The following is an 8,821-nucleotide window of genomic DNA, read 5'->3' as shown; positions in this document are numbered from 1 at the left end:
TATTAAATTGTTATTGATTAAACTTCAAGCTTTGTCTACATTTAACCATCTAACCATCGGCATTGCTGACTGGGTGCTCCGAGCTTTATATATATATATATATATATATATATATATATATATATATATATATATATATATATATATATATCACATGATTTGACAGCAGCTACCAATTTGATAACCAAAAGGTACCAGAAAATGTTACATCAACAAAGTTATTTAATCTTCTATAGCCGACGGTAAAACGTGAACTTGAAATACACAAGAGCTAAAGAGCTTAGTTCAGTATCACGTGATATTTTCAAAACTACATGCGTCATCACAAACTGATGGCGATGTAGTCTCTGTTGACGAAGAAATCGCTGATCCTTCTTTTGGAAAAAAATCCAAACGTGTTTTACTCGGAACAAACATTTCCTTGCTAGCTGATGAAATACATCAAGAGGTTAATAAAACAATCGAAAAATACACTGTATTTGGTTCTGGTTGGAAGCTCGAAATGATTTCAGAAATATTATTTCATTACTATGAAATATAAAGTATTACGTGGCAGTAGTTATATCGGTAGAAAATAAAAATAGAATGTATTAACGTAAAGAAACTCCGATAACAGATGTTTTATGTGGGCCATTCTTTCAGCGGGTTTTCCAGTTGATTCAAATTTAGTTCGCGTTGAAACTTATGTCGAGCATATTTCATCATTAAATTTCAGTGGTATAGGTTTTCCCGTTGTAGAAAATCAAATACCAAAATTTGAAAAATAAAGCAATATTTCAGTAAACATATTTGGTCTTGACGAACACGACAAAGTATATCCATGATACATTTCCGCCAAAGCTTCTCAATCAACAATCAATCTTTTGATTTAAAAACGAACGTGTCAGAAAACAGTACAGCAAACAAAAAACATAAAATGTGTTTTTGTTACCGCTGTTTGCACGGTTGTTCTGGCGACGAAGAACTACAACAACATTGAAAATATTTTTCAGAAGTACAGCGAATAACAATGCCTGGGGACAAAGAAAAAAATATAACAATTTAAAAAATACAATCACAAACTAAATGTTCCATTTGTGGTATACGCCGACTTTTTGTTTGTTAAAGCCGGTACTTGGAACTGATAATAATCCCAACGAATCAAGTACAAGAAAAATCCAAAACCATGTCCCGTGTGGAGTCGCATATAAAATTGTGTGTTCTGTTGATCCAAGTCTATCTCGGCCATAAAACTTTACCGCGTGTTCAGTAAGGACTTGGAGGACCCTGCAGTTTTGTTGTTGAAACATTTGATAAGTGAAGATGATGTTATTTTTAATCGTCTACGAGAAATTTTCCAATGCTGAAATTAACAGCGCAACAAGAAATAAAATTTAAAAAAGCAAAAAATTGTCATATTTGTGAATTACAGCGAGGTGATGATAGAGTAAGAGATCATTGCCATTTGACAGGACAATAACGTGGACCAGCATATGACAAATGTAATTTAAAATTTGATGCGCCAAAGTTTGTACCACTTGTTCTTCACATTGTCAGATGCTATGATAGCCATATTATCTTCGAAGTATTTGGTAATCCCGAAATCAAATCACGTTCAAACTTGATAGCGTAATCAAATGCGTTCCAAACAATTTTGAAAAGTGTATGTCACTTACTATAGGTAAGTTGCGATTTATTGCCAGCCTAATGTTTATGGCGGCGTCGTTGGACAAGCTTGTAAAAGAATGTAGTGAATTCAATAATCTACAAGATTGTTTCGGGAGCAACAAATCAAGTTTGCTAACAAAAAAGCAGGAAAAATTCCGTGAGAGTATCTGGATGATTGGAACAAGTTTTTTTCAACTTCTTTACCGGACTAAGATACATTTTATTCACAATTGAAAATTGAAAATATATCTGATGACGAATACAAATACGCACAAGATATCTGGAATAAATTTGCATGCAAAACGTTTGGTGATTAGTACGATATGTACTTGAATGTTTTTGTTGCTAGATGTTTTGTTGCTAGCAGATGTTTTTGAAAGTGTTCGGAAAGGTAGCTATAACAATAACGGACTAGATCCTTGTTGGTATTATTCTGCACCAGGATTATCATGGGATGCTTTGTTATAGTTTAGTAAGGTAAAGTTGCAATTGTAGACAGATGTTGATATGTTCAATGTTATTGAGAAAGGAATTCGCAGTGGTATTATTGTTATTGTGAAGAAATACGCAATTGCAAACAAGTACCTTAAACTTGGGTATGATAATACTATGAAACCGGTTTTCATTATTTACCTAATCACAATAATTTCTATGGCTATGCAATGTCTGAGCCAATGCCGTATGGCGGATTTCGTTGAATAACATCGGAACAATTTTTGAAGGAAACGGAAATAAAGATTCCAGAAGATGTTAGTTATTTTGTCGAGGTTGATTTGGATTATCCAGATTTGTTGCATGATCTTCACAACGATTATCCGTTTTGTGCTTAATCAATGGTATTCGATTACAGTTTGTTGTCGCCTGAATAACAGATAATGACAGGTGATAAAAAACTCTATAGTTAGTAAGGTCGTGTCAAATTTGTTGAACAAACGAAAAATCTAAAACAAACAGTTAATGCTGGATTTGTATTAAGGAAAGTTCACAGAGTATTGAAATTTAATCAGTCACCGTGGATGAAAGGTTATATTGATTCTAACACAAATCGAAGAGCATCAGCTGCATCTGATTTTGAAAAAGATTTCTTTAAGCTTATGAACAACCAGGTATTTGGACAGACGACGGAAAGTATTAGAAACCGGATTAATATGGAAATTGTCAATATCAACCGCAAAAATAAATTAGTTTCCGATGATGATTTTGTTAGTATAAAAATATTTAATGAAAATCTTGTCGCGATACAACGAAGAAAAACAAATTAGAAACTAAATAAGCCGATTTACGTTGGTGCTTCTGTTTTAGATTTATTCAAGTGGGTAATGTATGATTTTCATTATAATTTTTTAAGAAACAGTGGCCGTCAAGTAAATTATTGTTTACCGACACAGACTCGATAGTTTATGAAATCGTTGGAGACAGCGTCTTTGGCAATGATGTCTATCAAGATATTTATGATAAAAAGCAACTGTTTGACTATCAGATTATCCTCGCGACAGTGGGTTTTGGTGTGGCGATAACAAAAACGTAATTGGTAAAATGAAAGTCGAATTCAATTTTACTATAATCAGAGAGTTTATCGGGTTACGGTCAGAAATGTTTTCTGTTTTACTTGACAATCGCAAAGAAATAATGAAAGCAAAAGGATTACCGCGCGGATACCTTACAAAATTCATGAAACGTGATAATTACAAGTGTGCACTCCACACAATGTGTGGCGCAGGTGTTAGGTTTATTAAAACACTAGCGATTAGAACATATCATCACAAACTTAAAACTGATGTTATTGTGAAACGCGGATTAAATAATTTTGATGATAAACGTTATTGTAAAAACGGAAAAGATACACTTGCTAAAGGATATTATAAAACCAGGAGCTTGGAAGACTCACAGTAGAATGTACTTTATTGTGTTTTGGTAGAGTTTAAAATTTCAATAGTTATTTTCCAAAATCAAGTATGAAACTTTGTCTAAAGTTTAAAAATAATGTTTTGAAAAAATAACAGTGACAGATGGCAGTAGCAATAAAATTAAAAGTCTAATGATTTACAACAAACCACTGACAGTTGAAATTAATAATGAAACTTCGGGAATATGTTTTCACAGCGGCTTTACCTCCATTGACAAGCGTAAACTTTCGCTTGTCAAATTAGATGGCAGTGAATATTTCAGTTATCTCGAAAAATTGCGGGATGAATTATCAAACAAATTTAACAATTTCCATGATCCGATCCGTCAACAAAAATACAAAAAATAAAATAAAAATCGATCTTGATCGATCGAGAGTATTTACTATAGAACAAGAAACCTCCTATTTTGCCTACTACTTTCACTGGTTCAGTGAAATCTATGTTATGAATTCACCTGAGAGGATGATACTTTAGGCATTGACATCATTCAGTATTTCATTCTTGCAAGCATCCATGTTGTACTTCGCTCACTTCCTGTTTAAAATTGGTAACATAAACGTTCAGTAACATCATCCAATGCATCTCTTCATTGCCTTCATAGGTCTTGTTCTGTGATAAATGTTTCTGTACTCACTATTATCTATTGTTTGACTAGGCGGTTCTCTAAGCCAGGTCGTTACCTTTAGCTGTACGTTTACAGAACTGAATTGCCGAATCTTTCAAATCATGTTTTTATTCTTCTTCAAAATAAGGTTAGAATGCTTTGAAAAGTCATCAAAAAATATTTAATGATAACAGTAAGCTTACTTAAATTTCTCTCCTATCAATCTCAAGGTCTTATTCATACGTCTTAAGCCTCTTATAGTACGTGCTTGTAATTTTTGTCTACCCTTTTTTTTTGCACTGGTTCATCAATGACATCATTTTATTTATCTAAGTAAGAAAAAAAAATATTTTCTTATTTTATTGTTTTAAATTAACTGCAATACATATATTTCACTAACATACATGTGTATGTAAATAATTAACCTTAAACAATTTTTATATGTTTATGTAGATTGCCAACCTTGCTGTCGATAAATTTCTGGCCAACCTGACTGTCGATAAATTCCTCCCCGGTATGTATTTATAATGCAACTGCACTACATACCATCCAAGGATGCCAGAATTTCTGTGACGTATATTTATATCTGCTTTGCAAGTATAGTTCAGGTGCCGTGTATCGCATGCACATAACTACCGTCGCATTACTTTGTGCGTTGGCCACAAAATAAAATGTTCATATTTTGCTTGCATGCCCTTATTACTTTTACTTGCTGCGTCATAATGAGTTTATTTCGCTCACATTGCAATTTTGATACAAGGCCCTTGTACAGCAGCCAACAAGACAAATTTATGACGTTTTTCGAAAACAATTTCCTGCTTGCGGGTCCTGTTTTGATAATAGAGTTTATCTGCTTTTAGTATAGTGAATATAGTAACCGTTTGTAGACAATAAGGTGGTTCTCAATTTACGTAGAAAAATGATCGCTCTATGCAAGAATCGGTCCAAAACTTAAAACTCATTTATTTACATGGAAAATTCCCGCACACTACACTGCATTTAATTGCACTTCGATCTGAATGGTCCAATAATTTTAATGAGATTTAACCTACCGATAGTAGTTCTGGTCAAATTAAATTTTAATTTTAATTTTTAATTTTCTCATGTCTGTATATGGGATTTTGAAAACACACAAATATTGGCTCGCTATCTACGCTTTTACACTTGTAATACAATATTGATATATCAAGAGTCCAGAGGACAGGGTATAGTACAAAAATTTAACTTAATTTGTTATCGAAGCTGAGGAATTCCCTGTCAGTTGAAGTTAGACAGGCCAGCATGTATAATGACATTTGAAGATTAATCACTACTTGGAAAGGTGAACGCTGCAAATGCTTTACCTTTTAAAAATATTTAAGGGGATGCCGTAAGCTTATGGTCTGCATAGCTAATGATGGGGTTGAACTTTCATTCGTTTATCTTGTTTGATTTTGTACAGAATAGCCTCTTACCTTAAAAAAATTATTGAATTGTCTGACTAATTTACCTTGCTATTCTTATTTCAGATTTAATCAATTTTCATCTAACTTTCACGAAAACTTTTCATTGTTTGCTAAGCTGTTATATTATTCTGTATCATTCCATTGTCAAAAGTGAAACTTTGATTTTCAGTAAGTTCATGCTGGTGAATAAACACGGTTCTATCGGTTCTGCCAGTAGATCACAACTCACTGTTGACATGAAGATTCCGACTTTAAGATCATGATTTCGATTTATTTATTGCAGTTATCGTCAATTACAAATAGCAACTTTTCGGATGTCAGAAAAAATACAAAAATACAACAAATCTAACAAATAATGTTTTAAGTTGGGATCTGTCAGGGGCATAATTAGTTACTTGCTGGTAAGTCCTGCTTATAACAAATGTATTTTACAGTTTTACAAAAACTCCTTGCTTACTTCATTGTGCTGGAGGATATATAAGTTACTCCCCATACTTGTCCCTTCGCTTGCTACATTTAATGAATGATCGCCTTAATCACAGTTAAAGGAAACTGTAAAGTTGTACATATTTGAAGAAAAATAATTCTTTCTGTTTTGGTGCTGAAGATTTTGTTTCCAGTTATTATATTTAATTAAAACTAAGTCATGACCACAACATGCTTAGGACGACTTCGCGCTAGCAAACAAAAATGCATGTTTGAAATATTCGATGAAAATGTTGTGGTTTTCATGATACTTATGAAATTCCAAGCTGTCAGTACCTATGTAGTTCTAAATAAATTGAGGAAGAATTTGATTGCAAAAATTCCAGTTTTTCTTTAATCATTGCCGTAGCACAATTTCATCATAAATAATTAAATTACAAGTGGAGAAACTATGTAGCTACAGACAACCTTTTGAACATAATACAGCTCCAGAGAAAGTAAGCAATGATGAAGTTAAGCAAAAGTCTTTTTAATGAACGGATATGTTTTAACGCAAAAATTTCATAATAAGATAATTTTGCTACTGTATTTTGTTCGCGTTGATAAAGTTTTTCAAATAGAGACAAAGTCCGCCATTATTCTTTCTGGGAATCGAGCTTTAAACGAAACAAGACGATATGCTGAATAAATAGACCAGTTGGAAATGTGTGTTTTAATCTCAGTACTTTCTAAAAAGGTTTCGCTAGTTAGAACCAAAAAGACAAAAATCGTTAACATCCGCGCTTCAAGAGAGTCGTCAGAAACAAAAAAATGTTGATCGACAGTAACTTGCAAGTTTTCCTGACCTACTGTAACTTGCAAGTTTTTAAAACTCCACTATTAAAATTGTACTGAGCAAGGAGCATAGTGAATACTTTATAAAACATCGCGAAGTTTTGTAGTAGGATCGGGGGAATGGTGGAACTAAATTTCCATATTATTTAAGTGGTTTCTAAAATACATAATTTTGAGGGGAATAATAATTTGCATTGTCTAAAGCGCTCGCCTTTGCTGATTACTGCCATCTCACCTCTGTTCGCGTGGGTTCGAGTCTCGGGCTCGGCCAAGGTAAGTATGTAAGAAAGCTTGCCAGTAGCTTCCCGTTGGTCGATGGTTCTTGCCGGGTTTCTTCCTTCAGCAGGTATACGGACACTGAGATATGTCGTTAACTCCACCAACACAACACTCCAACAAAGAAAACTGTATAAAAATCGAATGCTGAGAAAGTAGGCTAAAATTTAACATAATCAGAGAGTAAGAAATTGCAGTTTTAACTAATAGCCATACATACAAGTTGAGATATTATCGATGGGTGAATCACAAAGGACACTTCGTACTGGAGGAGGCTTCCAAGGGTTTTAAGTAGCAGGCCGGGGAATCATGGGCCAGAACGTTTTTAAAACTCACTTGATGAAAAGTGACCATAGCGGTGCCTTCAAAATTATGTTCAAGTACAACAATTATTGGTAATGTAATGTTGCAGAAGCCAGTTAGGAGGACGGACAATCACGGAGAATAGCTCCTGTAAAACGATTTCCTGAAAAGCTTGGAAATCTAAGCTATTCAATGTCTCATCAACATAGAGCGCCACACTGAACTGGGTTGGAATCCAACAAGCTCAAATGCTAAAGTGAATTTGCAGACCCCAAATTCTGAAGATGATAATTCAGGAAACACAACTTCAGTAAGTGATGTAATGGAATAGTGGAAATCTAACTCATTACAATTCTCATAGATATAAAGCCGCATACCAAATTTGCTTCAAATCAATCAAATCTTTGGAAAATTATTTGTGGAAACCAAAGTCAGGCGAACTGATACTCACGTTTATAATTCATCTAAATTACGCATGGGAAAACTAGAAATCTAACTAAAGCTAAAATGCGAAACGAAAGTTAAGTAAATAGGCAGTCAGGAGTCACGACTCCTGTAGATGGTGACAGAGAAGGCTTGAAATCGAACGCTTTAGAAACTTAGTCAATATAAAACTGTACACCAAATTTGACTAAAATCCATCAATTCCAAGGAAAGTTATGTTGCGGGGATCATATCATGGAGAGACGGGTGGACATCAAGATTACTTCACTGAGTGGGGCCTCTTAGTTTCTAAATACATGTAAACATAATGGTTATATAGACATTACAGTACATTACATTTTTACAAGTATAAACACCGATACAGTAATGCATAAATGTTCCCTTTGAAAATGTTGTGAATTCTTTCAGTATTTCTCCTAGTGTATCAAACTTTTTATTTTGTTGTTGTTGCTTTTAACGGCACTTTTCACACATAGATTATCCCATGGAAATCGGTACTTTTCCCAAGGATACATTAAGGGAATCACCCGAGACTGTCCTGGGCAATAAATGAAATACATAATTTGATGATCGAACTGAATAATATAAAGTAATATAAAATCGGATGCTGAATTAGCAATTCAGTCATAACCTATAATATTTTAGCCCTCTATGGAAGCTTAAAAATCGTTGGACTTACATAACAAGCTAAACGCGCGTCAACTTGCGCAGGAAGAAGCAATCAACTTTGATTTTTTTACACAGCTAACAAAAGCAGAAGAGAAGGCTGCTGGGGTTTAGAGGTATTTTGTCGAGCCGCCAGGGGAACAAAATACTGCGGGTGAGAGTTTACGCGCTAAACCGTTTAATAAAGAAGTCGGTACTTATATTAGTAGATTTAAGTACCCATAGAAGTTGCAGCTAATTTTATAGAACACTGGAAAAATAATTGGTGG

This window comes from Sinohyriopsis cumingii, chromosome 1 (assembly GCF_028554795.1).
Source record: "Sinohyriopsis cumingii isolate HCF-2022 chromosome 1, ASM2855479v2, whole genome shotgun sequence".
NCBI classification, from domain to species: Eukaryota; Metazoa; Mollusca; class Bivalvia; order Unionida; family Unionidae; genus Sinohyriopsis; species Sinohyriopsis cumingii.
This window is presented reverse-complemented; position numbering follows the sequence as displayed.